Below are 22,366 nucleotides of genomic sequence, written 5' to 3'. Positions count from 1 at the left end.
TGGCTGTGGGTTTGTCATAGATGGCCTTTAATATTTTGAGATATGATCCTTTGATGCCTAGTTTGTTGAGGGTTTTTATCATGAAGGGATGTTGGATTTTATCAAAGGCTTTTTCTGCATCTATTAAGATAATTGTGTGGTTTTTGATTCTGTTCACATGGTGAATCACATTTATAGATTTGCATGTGTTGAATCAACCTTGCATCCCAGGAATAAAACCTTCTTGAATGTGGTGACTTAACTTTGTGATGTGCTGCTGTATTCAGTTTGCTAGTATTTCATTGGGGATTTTTACATCTATGTTCATCATGGATATTGGCCTGAAGCTTTCTTTTTATGTTGTGTCTCTGCCAGATTTTTGTATCAGAATGATGCTAGTTTCACAGGATGAGTTAGGGAGGAGCTCCTTCTCTTCAATTTTTTGGAATAGTTTCAGTAGGATTGGTATCAGTTCTTTGCAGATCTGATAATGGGCTGTGAATCCATCTGGTCTAGGGCTCTTTTTGGTTAGTAGGTTTTTAAAATCTCAGAATTCATTATTCGTCTGTTCAGGTTTTCACGTGCTTCCTAGTTCAATCTTGGGAGATTGTGTGTTACCAGGAATGTATCCACTTTCTCTAGATTTCCTAGTTTATATGCAGAGAGGTTTTCATAATGGTCTCTGAGGATCTTTTGCTTTATGTGGGATTGATTGTAATGTCATCTTTGTCATTTCCAATTTTGTTTGTTGGGATCTTCTCTTTGTATTTGTTAATCTAGCTAGTGCTCTATCAATCAATCTTGTTCTTTCGAAAAAGCAACTCTTGGTTTTATTGATCTTTTGTATGGACTTTTGGGTCTAATTTTGTTCAGTTCTCCTCTGATGTTAGTTATTTCTTTTCTTCTGCTATATTTGGGGTTGGATTGTTCTTTTTCTCCCCTTCTTCCTCTAGGTGTGATGTTAGATTGTTAAATTGAAATCTTTCTAACCTCTTAATGAAGGCATTTTAGTGCTATACACTTTCCTCTTAACACAACTTTAGCTGCATCCCAAAGACTTTGGTAAGTTGGGTCACTATTTTCAATAATTTCAAGGAATTTTTTGATTTCTGCCTTAATTTTGTTGTTCACCCAAGGGTTATTCAGGAGCAAGTTGTTTAATTTCCATGTTTTCTTGCAGTTTTGAGAGATCTTGGTATTGATTTCTATTTTTGCTGCATTGCAGTCTTGAGAGTGTTCTTAGTATGGTTTTGATTTTTTTGTATTTATATTATTGAGACTTGCTTTATGACTGAGCATGTGATTGATCTTAGAATATGTTCCATGTGCAGATAAGAAGAATGTATGTCCTGTGGTTGTTGGGTGGAGTAGTCTGTAGATGTCTCTTAGGTCCAGTTGGTCAAGTGTCTAGTTTAATGCCAGAATTTTATTGTTTGTTTTCTGCCTCAATGATCTGACTAACACTGTCAGTGGGCTGTTGAAGTCCCTCACAATTGTGTGGCTGAAATGACGTGATATCTTAACTCAAGGAACATATAATCTTATTGTAAGTTAGAACTAACATACACACCACTGTGGGCTTCCACATATGGCCTCTTATATTTTCACTTCACACGTAACCAATGTCAGCTTCACATGCTCACTTCCAAATCAGGATCTTGAGCAGAGAATCATCTTCTAAATGGTGTACTTGCATGTCAGAGTGTCTCCAAATTGCCCCACTTGGATGTTCTACAGGTACTTCAAACACACTGTGTCCAAGTTTGAGTTCAGTGTTTCCCATGCTACAGCCTAGCCTGCTCCCTCTCCTGTGATCCCTGGCCTCAGTAAACACTCCCTCATGCAATCTGTTATCCAAGCCAGAATACTGCCGTTGCTTTTGAATTCCCCTACTCTTTCTCCACTTCCTTTACCGCACAGTTCTGATAATGCTTTCGTCTTATCTATTCTCCCCCCATTCCTGATCTGTGCTTACAATACCCACTAGAGAGGGAAAGAGTTGGATGGAGGGGTGACTGATTGAGAAAGTGAGTCTGAGACAGGCTATTGCAAGACAGAAAGGATTTGAACAGGGGAAGAGGACCATTTGTAGCAGGAGAATAATGAGAGGGCTTTGATGTGAGTGTGGTTGAACAGAGCGAACAGTCTGCTAAGTGACCAGCTGCCCTGGGGTTTGAGGAACCACAGAATGAGACAGACAGGATAGCGAAAGGGATTGGTACAGGCCAAGTCTTTGGGTAATGAGTTGGGTATCACAGCTGCTTCATGAATTTCTAGGGAATCATGTTCTGACTTTGGGAAAATAAGGGAACCCTTCTAATCCTTGGGAGCCTCACATGTGAAGTGAGGATAATAATAGTATCTATGCATAGGTTTGTTGTGTGAATTGAGCTAAGTAAGGCATATACAATGTTTAGCACATATTTTCAGCCTGACTGGATAGGGGACTGCTTTCCTTTTCCAAATAAATTGAGATGCTGGATATAATATAATATTAACAACAGAAGAAAACAAAAATAAAAAAGCTGGAAAGAGAACTCTTCAGGAATCAAAAACAAGGGAAGCATAGCTGCACTGGGGGAGCTGAAACTGAGTGGCTGCTGAGGAGCTGTGGCCTACTGCCTCAGCTGGAGTTTTAAAGTCCATGAGGAGCAAGAATGGAAACCTAAGTTCTCTACACAAAGAAAACTTGAGATGGGATGTCTGCATAAAGCCTGAAGCTTCAAAGGACTGTCTGAATTCGGGTCCCAGAATAAACACTGCCACTGCCCGAGGGATGCAGGGAGTAAGCCAGACAACCACTTTGGAATAAGTCACCTCTGAGAAGTTAGACGCCCAGGCCTGCTCTGTGCACGGGCATCAAGTCCAAATGCACACAGTTCACACGCCGTAGAAATCCTGAACTGAGAAACAAACCTAAAAAATGCATCCTTGAAGTCTTTAGGGCACTGAGCAAAGACAAACTCAAAACCTCTCAATACAGATATATTTACAGCTTAGGGCATGTGTTAGACAATTCCTACTAGAGATAAGCTCAGAGTAAAAGATTACAAAACAAAGAAGAAACAACCCTTTGCCTGTCTGAGAAATAGCAAACACAACAAATGATTAAACTCACATAACAGGAACCACACGAGCAGTTTGAAAGGGAACAGGGAAAGCAGGTTTGAAAAAGAGCTGAATAAAAATTTCGGAAAGGAAATAAAAATAAATCAATAAGTTAAATATAAATGAGAAAGTTGAGAACAAAATTAGTGAATTTGAAGATAGATGAGATTGTATGACAAAATGATAAATTCCAACAAATATCCTTGAAAGATGTGTGGCTGGAGGTGAGGTTGGGCTCTAGCGGACTAGCATGCTACAGTAAGGAGTGTGTTACCTTATTTTAGTGCCTTGCATTCTAGAAAGCCATTCTTTACTCCAACAGCCTTATTGTGTGTTCAGTTTAGATGGCAATGGACAGAACTACAAAAGCCCCTGCTCCAAAGGACATATTTGAAGGGTCACCTTCATTTCATGAAACAGAGAGCTGTTTACCAGGAGGATTGGAACCATGCAAACCAGATTCTCTTAAGACTTGCAAGGCCATACGGCCTCAGGCCACTAATTTAAACACTAGTAAAAAGAGGCTGGACCTGGGGGCCAACATGGCCAATTAAAAGCAGCTGCGGTCTGTGGCACTCACAGAGAGGAATGAAAGTGATGCCTGAATTCAGCACCTTCAACTGAAATATCCAGACTCTCACATTGGGACTGACTAGGCAAACAACCCGACCTGTGGAGAATGAAGAAAAGCAGGCTGGGGCAACAGCCACCTGGGAACAGCATGAAGCCAAAGGAAGCAGTGAGTGATCCCACCCAGGAAACCATGCTTCTCCCACAGATTTTTGCAACCTGCAGATCAGGACATCCCTTCATTAGCCCAAGCCACCAGGGTCTCGGGTCTGACTCACAGAGGTGTGTGGAGTCCCTGCAGAGCAGCCACTCAGGCAAACACAGAGACCCAGTTTTGCTGGCCCTGGGATTCCCAGCGAGGTGGAATGTCAATCCCTACATACCCCTAGGAGGCGGGCTCTATCCAGGGAGCCAAGCAGTGTCATTCTGCGGGCCCCACTTCAACGGCACCTTACAAGTTAAGACCCACTGGCTTGGAATTCCAGTGAGCTACAAGTGACAGGCTGGAATCTGCATGAGAAGGACCAAGTTCCTGGGGAGAGATGTGACCGTCATTTCTTTGGTTCAGTCAACTCAGCTGTTATAGCCTGCTGGCTCTGGAGAGTCCAAGGGTCTGGACAAGGAAGGGTCCCCCACAATGCAGCACAGCTGCACTACCAAAAATCAGCCAGAGTTCTTATTTAAGCAGGTCTCTAATCCTGTTCCTCCTGACTGGGTGAGGCCTCCCAAAAAGGGTTCTCAGCCACCTCTTATAGGTGCAGTTCTGGCTGGCAACAGGTCACTAAACTGCAGGATGGAGCTTCCAGAGGCAGGAGCAGGCTGCCATCTCTGCTGTTTCTCAGCCTTCACTGGTGATACGTCCAGGTACAGGAAAAACTGAGGCAACTAGGGTCTGGAGCAGAACCCCAGCAAACTGCAGCAGCCCTATGGAAGGGTAGCCTGACTGACTGTTAAAAGAAAAACAAACAGAAAATAACATCAACAAAAATCCCATTCAAAGGTCAGCAACCTCAAAGATCGAAGGTAGAAAAGCCCACAAAGATGAGAACGAATAAATGCAAAAACGCTGAAAACTCAAAAAGTCAGAGTGCCTCCTCTCCTCCAAATGACCGCAACACCTCTCCAGCAAGGGCACAGAACTGAGTTGAGGCTTGGCTGGACTGATAGAAGTAGGCTTCAGAAGGTGGGTAATAATGAACTTTGCTGAGCTAAAGGAGCATGTTGTAACTCAATGCAAAAAAAAAAAAAAATGCAAAAAAGCTAAAAATCATGATAAAACGACATGGGAGCTGATAGCCAGTTTAGAGAGGAACACAACATGAGACATTCACAGTGCAATCGTGAGTATCAATAACAGAATAGACCAAGTGGAAAAAAGAATCTCAATGCTTGAAGACTATTTTTCTGAAATAAGACAGGCAGACAAGAATAGAATGAAAAGGAATGAATGGAATCTCCAAAAAGTATGGAATTATGTAAAGAGACAGAACCTATGATTGATTGGGGTACCTGAAAGGGATGGGGAGAATGGAACCAACTTGGAAAACATACTTGAGGATATCATCCAGAACTTCCCAAACCTAGCAAGACAGGCAAACATTCAAATTCAGGAACTGCAGAGAACCCCAGGGTGATACTCCATGAGATCAACCCAAGACTCTTGATATGGTTTGGCTGTGTCCCCACCCAAAATCTCATCATGAATTATAATCCCGATAATCCCCACATGTCAAGGGTGGGACCAGGTGGAGGTAATTGGATCAGGGGGCTGTTTCCCCCATGCTATTCTTGTGATAGTGAGTGAGTCTCATGAGATCTGATAGTTTTAGAGGCATCCAGCCTTTCCCCTGCCTGCACTGACTCTGCCCTGTGAAGAAGGTGCCTGTTTCTCCTTTGCCTTTCACCATGATTATAAGTTTCCTGGGGGCTTCCCAGCAATGTGGAATGGTAAGTCAATTAAATCTCTTTCCTTTATAAATTATCCAGTCTCAGGCAGTTCATTATAGTAGCATGAGAAAAGACTAATACAATTCTCCAAGATCCAAATGAAAGAAAAATAATGTTAACAGCAGTCAGAGAGAAAGGCCAGGTCACCTACAAAGGGAAACCCATCAGACTAACAGTGGTCCTCTCAGCAGAAACCCTACAAGCCAGAAGATACTGGGGGACAATATTCAACATTCTTTAGGAATTTCCAACCCAGAATTTCAGAACCAGCAAAAGTTAGCTTCATAAGTGAAGGAGAAATAAGATCCTTTTCAGGCAAGCAAATGCTGAGGGAATTTGTCACCATCAGGCCAGCCTTGCAAGAGCTCCTGAAGGAAGCACTAAATATCAAAAGAAAAATCCATTACCAGCCACTACAAAAAACACTGAAGTACACAAACCAGTGACACTATAAAGCAACCACATAAACGAGTCTACAAAATAACCAGCTAGCATCATGATGACAGGATAAAATTCATACACAACACTAGCCTTAAATGTAAGTGAGCTAAATGTTCCAATTTAAAGACACAGAATGGCAAGCTGGATAAAGAGCCAAGACCCATCAGTATGCTGTCTTCCCAAGACCCACCTCACGTACAAAGTCACACATAGGCTCAAAACAAAGGAATGGAGGAAAATTTACCAAGAAAATGGAAAACAGAAAAAAGCAGGGGTCACAATCCTAGTTTAAACCAATAAAGAAAAAAAAGACAAGGTAATTACATACTGGTAAAGGCTTCAATTCAACAAGAAGAGCTAACTATCCTAAATATATATGCACTCAATACAGGAGAACCATATTCATAAATCAAGTTCTTAGAGACTACAAAGAGACTTAGACTTCCACACAATAATAGCGAGAGATTTTAACAATAATAGCGAGAGACTTTAACCAACCAATATTAGATCACAGAGACAGAAAATTAACAAAGATATTCAGGACCTGAACCCCACTCTGGATTAAGTGGACCTAATAGCTATCTACAGAACTCTCCACCTCAAGAATATACATTCTTCTCATTGCCACATGGCACTTCCTCTAGAATTGATCACATAATCGAAGTGAAAGACTCCTCAGTGAATGCAAAAGAACTGAAATCATAGCAAACGGTCTCTCAGACCACAGTGCAATTAAATTAGAACACAAGATATAAAAATTCACCCAAAACCACACAATCACATGGAAATTACACAACCTGCTCCTGGATGACTCCTGGGTAAATAATGAAATAAAGGCAGAAATCAAGAAGTTTTTTTGAAACTAATGAGAACAAAGAGACAATGTACCAGACTCTCTGGGATGCAGCTAAAGCAGTGTTAAGAGTGAAATTTATAGCACTAAATGCCCACATCAAAAAGCTAGAAAGATATCAAGTTAACCTAACATCACAATTAGAAGAACCAGCAGCAAACAAACTCCAAAGCTAGCAGAAGACAAGAAATAAAGATCAGGACTCAGAATAAAAATGACAGATAGGAGGCAGGACTAACTTGCAGCTCCCACTTGGACAGACAGAGCGACATGTGGAGGCTCATGTTGTGAACGTTTGCTCCAAGAACTACCCACAGGAACATACCAGGAAAGCCGAGAGAATCCACAGACCCTTTGAAGGAAGTGGATTCCTGCTGCAGGCCCCTGGAGACAGCTGAAAAACTGTGATTTCCCAAAGTGTAAAAGTGTGAAAAGGAATCATCTGCCCCTGGATTTACACCCTTACTGGGGAACCTGAATGTCCAGATCACCAGAGAAGGATTTGACCTTACCTGAAGCTGAGACAAATTTAGAGAGCCAAGTGAAAAACAGGAGTAGGAGAAGTAGGGGGAAGAGCCCTGGGGGCTCTCTAAGATCCCAGGGAAGCCATTTCTGACTTTGTCTCACAGGGGTTCTTGGGGAGGGCTGCCAGAGGAAATGGGAATAGACCACAGGAAGAAGGAAATTTCCAGCTGAACTTTGTAACAATTTCACCTGAATGCAAAGTTTCCTGGAGGTGAGAGTGAATCAGGAGTGCAGACACAGCACAGAAGTTGCTACAGGTAGGAAGGCATAAATCCTGAAAGCCCTGCTTGCTTTCTCAGCTGGCAGGCTGGTAGCCTGGGGCTAGTTCTCAGCCCAGCTCACCCACTGCCTGGAAATAAACTCGGTGCTGTTGGATAAGTATGGTGGAAGTGAGACTGGCCTTTTGGGCTACATGGAAGCTGGGTGAGGACTGTAAGTGCTGGCTTTTCCCTACTTCTCTGGTGACCTGCGTGACACAGGAGAGACAGTCATAATTCCCCTGAGAACAACCCCATCCCCCAAAGCAGCCACAGCAAGCCGCATGCATGGAGAGTCTGCGCTCAGACACACCTAACCCTGCCACCACCTGATGGTCTTTCTCTACCTGCCCTGGTAGCCAAAGACAAAGGAAATAATCCCTTGGGAGCTCTATGGCCTCACCCACCACCTGATCCTCCCTATATTACCACCACAGCTGATGCTGTCTTGAAAGCACCACCTCTGGGCTAGAAGTCAACCAACACAAAATCAGTACAATAAACAAAACCACAACCAAAGATCCTAACAGAGTCCACCTGATTCCCCTCCACCTCCACCACGGCAGATACTGGTGTCCATGGCCGAGAGAACTGAAGACGGTTCACATCACAGGACTCTTTGTAGACACTCCCCAGTACCAGCCTGGAGCCCAGTAGTTCTGCTGGGTGGCTAGATCCAGGAGAAAAATAATAATCACTGCAGTTTGGTTCTCAAGAAGCCACATCCCTAGGGGAAGGGGGAAAGTTCCACATCAAGGAAGTACCCCTTGGGACAAAAAAATCTGAACAGCAGCCCTTGAGTCCCAAATCCTCCCTCTGACATAGTCTATCCAAATGAGAAGAAACCAGAAAAACAATTCTGGTAACATAACAAAACAAGGTTCTTTAACACCCCCAAAGTATCACACCAGCTCACCACCAATGGACCCAAACCAAGAAGAAATATCTGAATTACCAGAAAAAATAATTCAGAAGGCAATTATTAAGCTAATCAAGGGGCACCAGAGAAAAGTGAAGTCCAATTTAATGAATACAACATATGAAGGGAAAAATCTTCAGTAAAATAGATAGCATAAGTGAAAAACAATCGCAACTTTTGGAGAGGAGGGACACACTTAGAGAAATGCAAAATACACCGGAAAGTCTCAACAGTAGAATGGAACAAGTAGAAGAAAGAACTTCAGGGATTGAAGACAAGGCTTTTGAATTAACTCACTGCAACAAATTCAAAGAAGAAAGAATTTTTAAAAAAATGAGCTAAGTCTTCAAGAAGTTATGTTAAATGACAAAACCTAAGATTAGTTGATGTTCTTGAGGAGGAAAAGAAATCTAAAAGTTTGGAAAACGTATTTGAAGGAATAATTGAGGGAAACTTCCATGGCTTTGCTAGAGATCTAGACATCCAAATACAAAAAGCTCAAAGAACACCTTGGAAATTTATCACAAAAAGATCATTGCCTAGGCACATAGTCATCAAGTTATCTAAAGTCAAGACAAAGAAAAGAATCTTAAGAGCTGCGAAGCAAAAGCATCAGGTAACCTGTCAAATTAACAGCAGATTTCTCACCAGAAACCCTACAAGCTGGAAGGGATTGGGGCCCTATCTGTAGCCTTCTTAAACAAAATAATTATGAGCCAAGAATATTGTATCCAGCAAAACTAAGCTTCATAAATGAAGGAAAGATACAGTCTTTTTCAGACAACAACAACAAAAAAATGCCAAAAGAATTCACTACTACCAATCCAGCACTATATGAACTGCTAAAAGCACCTCTAAATCTTGAAACATATCCTCCAAATAAACCAAAATAGAACATCCTTAAAGCATAAATCTCACAGAATCTATAAAACAAAAAAACTATGAAAAAAAGCAAGGTATTCAGGCAACAAATAGCAGAATGAATAGAATAGTATCTCACATATCAATACTGACATTGAAAGTAAATGGCCTAAATGCTCCACTCAAAAAATACAGAATGGCAGAATGGATAAAAATTCACCAACCAAGTAGCTGCTGTCTTTAAGGAACTCACATAACACATAAGGACTTAGCATAACTTAAGGTAAAGGGGTGGAAAAATATATTCCATGCAAATGGTCACAAACAGAGCAGGAGTAGCTATTCTTATGTCAGAAAAAACAAACTTTAAAGCAACAGAGTTAAAAAAAGACAGAGGAACATTACATAATGATAAAAGTACTTGTCCAATAGGAAAATATCACTATCATAAATATATATGCACCTAACACTGCAGCTTCAAAATTTATAGAACAATTACTACTAGAGCTAAGAAATTAGATAGACAGCAATACAATAATAGTGGGGGCTTTAATATTCTACTGACAGCAGTAGACATGTCCTCAAGGCAGAAAGTCAACAAAGAAACAACTTACTTTAACTTAGAATGAATGGACTTAACAGATATTTACAGAACATTCTACTCATCAGCACATGGAACATTCTCCAAGATAGACCATATGATAGGCCACAAAACAAGTCTCAATACATTTAAAAAAAATTGAAATTATATCAAACACTCTCTCAGACCACAGTGAAATTGGAAATCAACTCCAAAAGGAACCCTCAAAACCATTCTAATACATAGAAATTAAATAACCTGCTCCTGAATGCTTGTTGGGTAAACAACGATATCAAGATGAAAATTAAAAAAAATTTTGAATTGAATTATAATAGTGATACAACCCATCGAAACCTCTTGGATACAGCAAAGGCAGTGCTAAAGGAAACTTCATAGCATTAAATGCCTACATCAATAAGTCTGAAAGAGCACAAATGGACAATCTAAGGCCACACCTCAAGGAACTAGGGAAACAAGAACAAACCAAGCCCAGACACAGCAGAAGAAAAGAAATAACAAAGATCAGAGCTGACTAAATGAAACTGAAACAAACAAAACAGAAAAACAATAAAAAGACTAAACCAAAAGCTGGTTCTTTGGGGAAAAAATAAAACTGATAGACAATTAGTAAGATTAACCAAGAAAAGAAGAGAGAAGCTCCATTAGAAATGAAACAGAAGGTATTACAACCAATACCACAGAAATACAAAAGATCATTCAAGGCTACTGAACACCTTTATGTGCATAAACTAGGAAACCTAGAGGAGAGGAATAAATTCCTGAAAGTATACAACACTCCTAGATTAAACCAGGAAGAAACAGAAACTCTGAACAGACCAATAACAAGCAGCAAGATTGAAATGGTCATAAAAATAATAGCCAACAAAAAAAGTCCAGGACCAAATAGATTCATAGCTGAATTTTATCAGACTTTCAAAGAAGAATTAATACTAATCATCCTGAAACTATTCCAAAAGATAGAGAAAGAGAGAGTCCTCCCTAAATCATTCTGTGAAGCTAGTGTCACCCTAATATCTAAACCACCATGCAATTCCACCTTACTTCTGCAAGAATGGCAACACTAAGAAAATAAAAATAAATAGATGTTGGCATGGTGGCATGGATGTGGTGAAAAGAGAACACTTTTATACTGCTGGTGGGAATATTAACTAGTACAACCACTATGGAAAACAGTGTAGAGATCCCTCAAAGAACTAAAAGTAGAACTACCATTTGTTCCAGCAATCCCACTCCTGGGAATCTACCCAGAGGAAAAGAAGTCATTATATGAAAAAGATACTTATACTTGACACGCATGTTAATGGCAGCACAATTTGCAATGGCAAAAATATGGAACCAGACCAAATGCCCATCAATCAACAAGTGGATAAAGAAATTGTAGTATATGTATATGTAGTATATGTATATGTATGAATACCTCTCAGCTATAAAAAGGAACAAAATAATGGCATTCACAGCAACTTGGGTGGAATTGGAGACCATAATTCTAAGTGAAGTAACTCAGGAATGGAAAATCAAACATCATATGTTCTCACTCATGAGTGGGAGCTAAGCTATGAGGATGCAAAGGCATAAGAATGACACAATGGACTTTGGGGTGTGAGGGATAAAAGAGTACATATTGGGCACAGTGTATACTGCTTGGATGATGTGTGCACCAAAATCACAAAAATCACCACTAAAGAACTTATTCATGTAGCCAAACGCCACCTGTTCTCCAAAAACCTATTGAAAAAAATATAGAAAACTATACAAAATTCAAAATAAGAAAGAACCAAGATCAGAGTGAAACTGAAGGAGATAGTGACATGAAAAACCCTTCAAAAAAATAAATGAATCCAGGAGCTGCCTTTTGAAAAAATTAATAAAATAGACTGCTATCTTGACTAATAAGAAAAAAAGAGAGAAGAATCAAATAGACACAATCAGAAATGATAAGTGGAATATCATCACTGACCCCACAGAAATGCAAACAACCATCAGAGAATACTATAAATTTCCAGTATGCACATACACTAGATCCCAAGACTGAACCAGGAAGAAATTGAATCCCTGAATAGACCAATAACAAGTTTTGAAATTAAGGCAGTAATAAATAGCCTACCAACCAAAAAAAGCCCAGGCCCAGACAGATTTACATCTAAATTCTACCAGAGGTACAAAGAAGAGCTGGTACCATTCCTACTGAAAAGAAGAGCTGGTACCATTCCTACTGAAACTATTCCAAACAATTGAAAAGAAGAAACTATTCCAAACAATTGAAAATACCTAACTCATTTTATGAGGCTGGCTTCATCCTGATATCAAAATCTGGCAGAGACACACACACACACAAAAAAAAAAAAAAAAAAAGAAAGAAAAAAAAGAAAGCTTCAGGTCAGTATCCTTGATGAACATTGATGCAAAAATTATCAACGAAATACTGGCAGACTGAATACAGCAGCACATCTAAAAGCTTATCCACCATGATAAACTTGGCTTCATCTCCAGGATGCAAGTTTGGTTCAACCTATGCAAATTAATAAATGTGATTCATCACATAAACAGAACCAAAGACAAAAACCACATGATTATCTCAATAGATGCAGAAAAGGCCTTTGATAAAATTTAACATCGCTTCATGTTAAAAACTCTCAATAAACTAGGTATTGAAGGGACATACCTAAAAATACTAAGAGCCATCTGTGACAAACACACAGCCAATATCATACTGAATGGGTAAAAGCTGGACGCATTCCCCTTGAAAACTGGCACAAGACAAGGATGCCCTCTCTCACCACTCCTATTCAACATTGTATTGGAAGTTTGGCCCAGGAAATCAAGCAAGAGAAAGAAATAAAAGTATTTAAATAGAGAGGAAGTCAAGTTATCTTTGCTTGCAGATGACATGACCCTATATCTAGAAAATCCCATCATCTTAGTTGAAAAGCATCTTAAGCTGATAAGCAACTTCAGCAAAGTCTGAGGATACAAAATCAATGTGCAAAAATCACTAGCATTCCTATACACCAACAACAAGCAAGCAGAGAACCAAATCACGAATGAACTCCCATTTACAACTGCCACAATAAGAATAAAATACCTGGGAATACAGCTAACAAGGGAACTGAAGGACCTCTTCAAGGAGAATTACAAACCACTACTCAAGGAATTTAGAGATGACACAAACAAATGGAAAGACATTCTATGATCATGAATAGGAAGAATCAATATCTTAAAAATGGGCATACTGCTCAAAGTAATTTATAGACTCAATGCTATTCCCATGAAACTACCATTGACATTCTTCACGAGATTAGAAAAACTATTTTAAAATTTATATGGAAGCAAAAAGAGCCCAAATAGCCAAGGCAATCCTAAGAAAAAGAATAAAGCTGGAGGCATCACACTATCTGACTTCAAACTACACTACAAGACTATAGTAATCAAAACAGAATGATGCTGGTAACCAAAACACACATAGACCAATGGAACAGAATAGAAAAGTCAGAAATAAGACCACACACCTACAACCATCTGATCTTTGACAAACCTGACAAAAACAAGCAATGGGGAAAGCATTCCCTATTTAATAAATCGTGCTGGGAGAACTGGCTAGCCATATGCAGAAAACTATAGATGCAAAAATTAACTCAACATGAATTAAAGACTTAAATACAAAACTCAAAACTATAAAAACCCTAGAAGAAAACCCAGGCAATACCATTCAGGACATAGGCATGGGCAAAGACTTCATGACGAAAACACCAAATGCAAAATTTTGAAACAAAAGCAAAAATTGACAAATGAGATCTAATTAAACTGAAGAGCTGCACAGCAAAAGAAACTATCATCATAGTGAACAGAAAACCTACAGAATGGGAGAACATTTTTGTATTCTAGCCATCTGACAAAGGTGTAATATCCAGAGCCTACAAGGAACTTAAGCAAACGTACAAGAAAAAAAAAATCACATTAAAAAATGGGCAAAGGACATGAACAGACACTTCACAAAAGAAGACATACTTGTGGCCAACAAACATATGAAAAAAAAGCTCAACATCATTGATCATTAGAGAAATGCAAATCAAAACCACAATGAGATACCACCTCACACCAGTCAGAATGGCTAATATTAAAAAGTCCAGAGGCAGGCGGATCACGAGGTCAGGAGATTGAGACCATTCTGGCTAACATCGTGAAACCCCGTCTCTACTAAAAATACAAAAAAAAAAAAAAAAAAAAAAAATTAGCCAGGTGTGGTGGCTGGCATCTGTAGTCCCAGCTACACAGGAGGCTGAGGCAGGAGAATTGCGTGAACCCGGGAGGCAGAGCTTGCAGTGAGCTGAGATTGCACCACTGCACTCCACGCTGGGTGACAGAGTGAGGCTCTGTCTCAAAAAAAAAAAAAAGTCCAGAAACAGCAGATACTGGCACAGTTGCAGAGTAAAAGAATGCTTTTACACTGTTGGTGGGAGCGTAAATTAGTTCAACCATTGTGGAAGACAGTGTGGTGATTCCTCAAAGATCTAGAGGCAGAAATACCATTTGACCCAGCAATTTCATTACTGCATATGTACCCAAACGAATATTAATCATTTTATTATAAAGATACAAGCACGTGTACGTTCACTGTAGCACTATTCACAATAGCAAAGACATGAAATCAATCTAAATGCCCATCAATGATAGACTGGATAAAGAAAATGTGCTACATATACACCATGGAATACTATGTAGCCATAAAAGGAGTGAGATCATGTCCTTTGCAGCGACATGGATGGAGTTGGAAGCCATTAATTATCCTTAGGAAACTAACACAGGAACAAAAAACCAAACACCACATGTTCTCACTTATAAGTGGGAGCTGAATGATGAGAACACATAGACACACATGGTGGGGGGAACAGCACACAGTGGGGCCTGTCGAACGGGGTAGAGTAAGGGGAGGGAGAGCATCAGAAAGAATAGCTAACGGACACTGAGCTTAATACCTAGGTAATGGGATGATCTGTGCAGCAAACCACCATGGCACACATTTACCTGTGTAGCAAACTTGCACATCCTACACATGTACCCCTGAGTTTAAAATAAAAGTTGAAGGAAAAAAAAGAGACTTTGGTTAGCACCCAGATCAACTTTATGCCAGGGCAAAGATGTTACTCTCATTTGCAAATCTATTCAAGATCTTCCCAGGAGGTTGCCTGCACTTCCAAACTGGCAGCAAGAAGTGTAGTGTGTTTTCACTGGAAGGTAATCATGACAGCTCAGAAAGCACCTGCTGGGCCTCCTGTCAAAAAGTGACTGCTGACTCAGGGTGCTGGAGTGCAGGGGAGCAGGAAATCTGAAAGGTAGCCTGTGTCAAAGAGACCACCCTCATTTGAAATTTGGTTGAGCAACATTTGGGCAAATCCCCAAAACAATCCTGAAAAACCATCCTTGTAATTTGTGCTTAGAGCATGTAAATCAAGACTTGCTTTGCACCCAGGATTTAATCTCATCCCCGGGGAGAGTAAGCACACCTTTATTATGCGCTGATGATGTGCCTAGCACTCTAGCACCATGCTGCGACTTTTGCATACATAATCAGCAGGGGTTTTTTTCTTTCTTTCTCACCACTGCTCTTAAGCAGTGTCAATCAGATCTCCCTTTCCGCACCTAGATGACACCTTGGCAGATCTGTTAGTGTCTCAAGTCACTGTTTTCATGTACAGATGATCCCTGACTTATAATTGTTCAACTTTACAATGGAGCAAAAACAATACGTATTCAGTAGAGACTGTACTTTGAGTACTAATATAACCATTGGTTTTGACTTTCAATATAGTTTTCAATAAATTACATGAGATACTTAACACTTTATTATAAAATGGAAGCTTTGTGTTAGATGATTTGCCCAATTATAGGCTAATGTAAGTGTTCTGAGCACATGGAAGGTAGACTAGGCTAAGCTTTGATGTTCAGTAGCTTAAGTGTATTAAATACATTTTTAATTTATGGTATTTTCAACTTACGATGGGCTTATTGGAAAACAACCGCATTATAAGTTGAGGAGCATCTATATTAAAAAGTCCACTTCAATTAGTCTCTTATCTAATTCAAAGCTTCTCCCCTTACCCAGCCTGGGGCTGATTTGCAAATTCCACAAAGCCCCACAGAGGTAGAGCTGACGGTGTTGATGTGAGAGCCAGAGGTTAGGGCAGAAAATCCAGTCTCAACGAAGTGGGGGTTGTGCATTCCCTGTGCTGTCTCCTGCAGGAGCCTGGAGGAATGGGACATGCCAGGAGGAGATGAGGCCCTCCATTCACTATTACTCGGGGAAATGTTCACCTCAGACCCTTTCAGACTTCCTTTCCCCACTGAGGTGCTGATTGTCTTGCCAGATATACCATGAACAAAGGGGCCCAGAGTAAAAAATGCTTTGGAAAAGCCTCATTTAACAGTCCATCAGGCTTCTTTCAGCAGGATGCCTCAGAACAGTGGTTCTCAAAGTGTGGTCTCTGAACCACAGCATCAGTATCAGCTGGGAACTTGCTATAAATTCACTCTCCAGCCTCACCTCAGACCCATGGAATCAGAAACTCCAGGAGTAGGGCTTGGCCATTTGTGTTTCAATAAGCCCTCCAGGTGGTTTTGGTGTGGTTAAGTTTGAGAACCTCTGTCTCAGAGACTATAATATGCTAAGGTGGGGAACAGAGTAGACCATTTACCAAATTTTTGGACCATATTTGTCCTCCTGCTATGTACCTATGGCTATCTCAGGGACCAAAAAAATCCTAGATGACACATGCTGTGAAATTCACTCAATTCATTCACACATATGTTCCAGGTACTTCCCAGGCATTGGGGATGTGACAGTGAACAAAACAGACTGTAGCCAGCCCCTTCCCACTTTTCAGCAAATGACAGTCTCCCTCTTGCCCCACCATTCTTCCTACCCCCATTTCAAAGCTTCCCTCCCTCTGCTGACATATTTCTTCCTGCTTCTTATTTTGAGCATGAGGACTCTTACCTGTGAGCCCCCACTCAAAAAAAAAAGGGGGGCAAAAAAGCAAAACCCTCTCTTAAGCCCGCCAGGCTTTCCTCCTCTTCCCAGGTTTTTGCTTCCAGGACATGCCACAGAATTCATCTAGGGATATTTTCCTCATGAATTTCCTGAACCAGCTGCTGTCTGTCAGGGCCCTGGGCACAGATTCAGAGCTGCAGAGGCACAGCCTGCCTGTTGTCAGTTGTAAGTGCCCATGTACAGAGTGAGTTTAATATTTGAGCAGGCCAGGAAGCACCTGTCTTAAATTTGGCAATTAGGAAAGGGATATTTCTCCTCATGTGTTCCCTCTCTGAACACAATAAACTGCACAAAGACTAAGCAGATCGCTTGCCTCCAAATAGGAATTGTCTTCAAAGAGAGTCATTTTAGGATGGGGGTGAGGTCCCATCCTATGGGTTCTAACACCTCCTGCAAAAGCCTCTGAGCTTCTCAAGGTAAGTATAAGGGATATGATAGCCATTCAACAATTAGTATGTATTGGCAGATCAACTGACTGACTGAATGAATGAACAAATGATTGCATTAAGAGCTAGCGACCCTGGAAATGATTCCTGTAGAAAAGGAGAATATGAGGGTCCAGCTTGGAAACTGGGAGGGCGTTCCTGGGGATAAGGCCATGTCTGTGCCAAATCCTTGGAATTCTAGCAAACTCAGCAGTGCCGTCTGTCCAAGAAAAAGAGTTGAGAAGTCCCTGGCAGACACAGAGGGTTTTGGTTAGAAGATGAGGGCCCCATGGGGAGAAGGAAGGAGGGTACAAGTCATCAGATATGAGTGAGTCCCCATAAGACTCTAGCTAGGGAGGGGCCAATGCATGTTGCACAGGTCTCCTCACCAGCCTGTGGCTTCCATGCACATTCTGGGGATAGCAGCACCTATTTGGATTTCCACTGAAAGGTAGTGGCTTTGAAGTGAGTTGGCTCAGGGGAAATTTCAGCTCTATCCACTTACTTGGGATTGGAACTTGGGGCAAGTTTCTTAAACTTGCTGAGTGTTTCTTCATCTATAAGATGGGTAGAAAGTCTATCTTGCAGGAAGAATCGATTATTTATTAAATAGGTATTTATTGGTATGAGGTCACACATTATGTTAGGTGCTGAATATAGAAAGTAAAAATAGACATAGCTCTTTCCCTTAGGTGACAGACAGAAAATTAAACACTCACGTAAATAAATGTAACATTATGTCTATAAGACATCCTATGAGTAGAGGTACAAGGTGTCATACAAGCCCATAATAGAGGAATTTTACCTAGTTTTGGAGATCAGAAAGTGATGGTGAAGGAAAGGACGAGGACGAATGTCACAGCATTCAAGGCAGACAGAACAAGCAAAGGCAGCACCCTGTGGCACAGAAGCGAGGGGTGGGTTTGTGATATAGGGGTAGAGGGCAGGTGCCTTCTCCTACCCCTGCTCCTGTCAGCACACCGGTGGGTCTACCTCACCCCAAACCATGGGGATGCCCATTCCAACCTTGGAGGAAGGCTATACATAGCACAGTTCCATGTTGAGGCTGTGGAACCCGACCCCTCAGGTTCAAATTCTGATTCGATCACGTCCTGACTGCGTGATCTCAGGAGAGTTAGTTACATTTCCTGTCTGTGCCTCAAACAGAAATGATAACAATAGTAACTACCTTGAGGGGTTGTGATGATTGAGTTAATACATGTAAAACACTTAGAACACTGGCTTACCTCGTAAGTGCTAAAAGGAGTAGGTGTTACTCCTGACATTCCTTCCTTAACTCATGGCCCTCAGTTATAATACTTACATGGTTCTTGGCATGAGCCCTCTTCCCTCCCTCTGCCCAGTCCAGGAAGAGGCTCAACCCCCGATGTTCCTCATCACCCCATCTGGACCAGTGTGACTGCACCAGCCTGTACCATTCTCTGTCCATCCTGGTCCCTCACATACTCAAGACACACATGTAATTTTACATTTTCCAGTAGCCATATTAGAAAAGTAAAAAGAAACAGGTGAATTTAATACTGTACTTTAGTCCAGTATAGCCATTTATCATTTCAACATGTAATTAATATTAAACATTCTTACATTTTACATTCTGTTTTTGTACTCTTTCCAATCCATCATGATTTTACCCTAGCAGCACACCTCAATTTGGACTAGCCACATTTCAAGTGCTTGACAGTCACAGGTGACTAATGGCTCTCCTATGGGTTATAGCCCAGCTCTTGACTCTTTGATCCACAAGGATAAGAACCACATCCACTTCCACATCTCCAGGTATGAGGTAGGTGCACAGCAAATGTTGGTCACAAATGAGAGCGTGGAGGGGGAGTGGATCGATGAATGGTGGTCATGTTCTGCAGAGCCCCACCTGTCCTCCCAGGCTCTTACTATGTTACTGGGCACAGAGCCTTTTAGCCACAACGGGATCAAATCCTGGGTACCGAGTGCTAAATTACCATCCCAAAGAGAAGGTGAGGGGAGGGCTTGAAGGACCCTGGGGGTCCAGGGCAGCATCATAAGGAGGGGAGTGTGAAGAAAGAGAGGCAGGGGAATATTCATGCTGTGTAAAGGAGAAAAAGAAATGATCCCAGAGGACTCAGGCAAAGAGAAGAATGGGCAGAAGGAGGGAGGCATCTCCTGACATGGCTTTCCCTGCTTCTTAAGGACTTGCCAGGGGAAGCAAAGATTAATGGGAGGAATGAGAGAGAGAATACTTTCATGCAAAATGTTTCTTTCCATGCTTAATTTCTCCTTTCATTCTTTCCTAGGCAGATAAATAGCAGAGAGTGATTACACATAACTCTTCTCACCACGGATTCCGGCATTTGTGGGCAGCTGCAGAAGAGTAGGTGGGAGGATCTCCCAGATTATGAGGCCAGTTTTTCTGTGGCTCAGAGAGTGCCAGTGACTCGCTCAAGATAAAACAGCTTGTTAGTGGCAGGGATGGAGCCCAGAAATCCTGTTTCCTGTCCTCAGGAGTGTGTGTTCGAAAGAAGTTCTTGGCAAAGGTGAGAATAAATCATAGGCTCTTTGAAGAGGACTCCAGTGTATTAAACAAATAGGTTGCTGAGATGCAGTTAACTACTCAGTAATGTAGTTGAAGAAAATTAATTTTTCATTCTGCCACTCAGAATATCGAGGCTGGCCATCTGTAAACACAGCCTGTCTCTAGGAGAACACAGGTGGAATCCTCCTTGCAAGTTTAAAAAAATAACAGAGTAATCTCAGTGGATGTCTTAAGAGAAACATAATTATAATTTAGTTGACATATCTCATATCTCAGTGATGGTAAATAAACCTTCCCTAAATAATTCAATAATAAATGTTGCTCCTTTGGAGAAGTGAACTGAACTGGTCTTGAATGGAATTGGGTAAGTGTTTCCACATACAAAAAAACAGCACGTGCTGGCGAGAAAGCATGTCCCACATCTCAGAGCTCACTGGGGACTGCCTCAGCTACTGGCTCTGTAAACCAGCAGCTCTATGGTAACGGGACTCTCCTTCAACCACATGGCTGCCTGTGTGTGTATCTGATTGCTCTGTGGGGGAGTGGCAGAGAAGAACAGTGTGCATTTATAATGGAGCCCCAGTACAGACCTTTCACCACAGGGGCTTCCCAGACCAATCTTGTTCTGGTGGAATTCAGAGCCACTGAATGAAATTAAAGGCCATCAGTGGGGTCATGCCATGAACATCACATCATTGCTCTAGAAAAGACAAACCCATTCCAGCCACATCTGGACCACCTGCTCCCCTTGTAGAATGATTTCTGCAGAAGGGCCAATTTGCATTTCACAGGGGCCTCAAGAGAAGGCTTGTCAACAGGTTGTCTCAGCTTGGAATTCCACAGCAAAAAAAAAAAAAGATACTTTCTTTGAACTACGAGTCAGTCTGTTAAGTTTGGGGGAATTTGTAGAAATATTTGAAGAACAGTTGCAGTTTTAAATCCATTAGGATATCTAAGATCTTAAGCACAGGCTGTTATGGATATTTGCCAAGCGGAATTTTCACTTGAGTTTTGGTCTCATATAAAGCTCTGGAAACTGATTGAAATCCAGTAATACTCTTTCCCCTCCCCCCAAAAATCAAAACAAAACAAATGCCACAAACACAAAAGCGTTCCTCCTACCACCTTTCTCTGGCTCTGGAGAGAAGGTGGAATAGTCCTTATACTTTCATGCTAGGTTCTGATTAATCACCTAGGATAGTCTTTGTGAGTGCCAATTACAGGCAAAGCATGTGCTGGTTCCAAGCTTTGGTGTGACTGTGGATGTAAGAAAATGTGAATATAAATGGCCTCCCTTGTTTACTGAGATCAGTGTGGCTCATTCTTCCTGATGACTTCCATCCAACCTGCACTGTTCAGGAACCAGATTATACAGTCTTAGAACAAGACTGGGAAGGCCTCAGAGTCCAGGACTCTGTTTTGGTCTTCTCTTGTTCCCCACTATGGCTCTCAAATACAGGGCTAGGGGCATAAAAATGCACAGAGTGTTCACTGCATTTGATACCATTACTCACTATGACAGAAAAAGCAGTGGCCAGAATAGTGGAGCACCACCTTTTTTTTTTTTGGCATGAGAAAAATATTCCTTGAATCGTATATAATATTAGTAATTTGTAAGATGTTCTATGTGTTCAGAAAGTGCTATTTTTCAAGAAGGACCCCTTGTTAATGACAATAAAGGCTCTCATGAAAAGGTCCATAAACCTCACTCATTCATTCATCTGTTAACTAAATATGCATGGAGCCTGCCATGTATCAGGCGCCCTGCTCCACACAGAGAAAGCTAAGAGCTGGAGCCTCAGAACTGCCTGGCAAAGCCTTGTAGGTTCCCTCTCTAGTGATCTGGCAGAAGTGGATGAGGTGCTCAGACTGAAGACTATTTTAGAGGGCATTGATTCTTATGCCTGAGATTCTAAGGGATTTTGTGGCTTTATCTGCTAAGGGGAGGGCAGTTTTGAGAAGAGAAAGGGGAGGCTGAAGATGGCAGGCTCTCAAAGGTCGTCATCACCTGTAACTGTCTTTCCTGCAGTTCTTCCTAAGGAGCCCCCTTGGAAGGAGACCCCACCACTATGCCACATACTGTGGGTCCTAGGTCCTCGTGTGAGGGTAAACTTCTACTTATAAACCAGGGGCTATAGCCGAATCAAGAAAAATTCTTTTTTCTTCTGTCTTTAACTGTTGGATAATAATTTTGTTCCTTTTAAGAAATTTTCTTAAAAAGTTGAATTTCTAACAACATCCTGGAGAGCTGGCTCATTAAGAGCATTCCTATTGTGTTGTCAGGATAATGGCCCCCTTATAGGTT

The 22,366-nt window shown here is 41.2% G+C and overlaps 1 protein-coding gene and 1 long non-coding RNA gene across 2 annotated transcripts in view; one reads left to right on the top strand and one right to left on the bottom strand.

Annotated features, from left to right (window-relative positions):
* Positions 1-22,366, bottom strand: part of CLSTN2 (calsyntenin 2) — a 640,674-nt gene that overhangs the window by 50,008 nt on the left and 568,300 nt on the right. The window lies entirely within an intron of this gene.
* Positions 17,430-20,370, top strand: LOC130541362 (uncharacterized). The gene is made up of 2 exons (XR_008955406.1): positions 17,430-19,335; positions 19,823-20,370. It is a non-coding gene; the product is annotated as an uncharacterized LOC130541362 (long non-coding RNA).

Source organism: Pan paniscus, chromosome 2, assembly GCF_029289425.2.
Source record: "Pan paniscus chromosome 2, NHGRI_mPanPan1-v2.0_pri, whole genome shotgun sequence".
In the NCBI taxonomy this organism is placed as follows: domain Eukaryota; kingdom Metazoa; phylum Chordata; class Mammalia; order Primates; family Hominidae; genus Pan; species Pan paniscus.
This window is presented reverse-complemented; position numbering and strand designations above follow the sequence as displayed.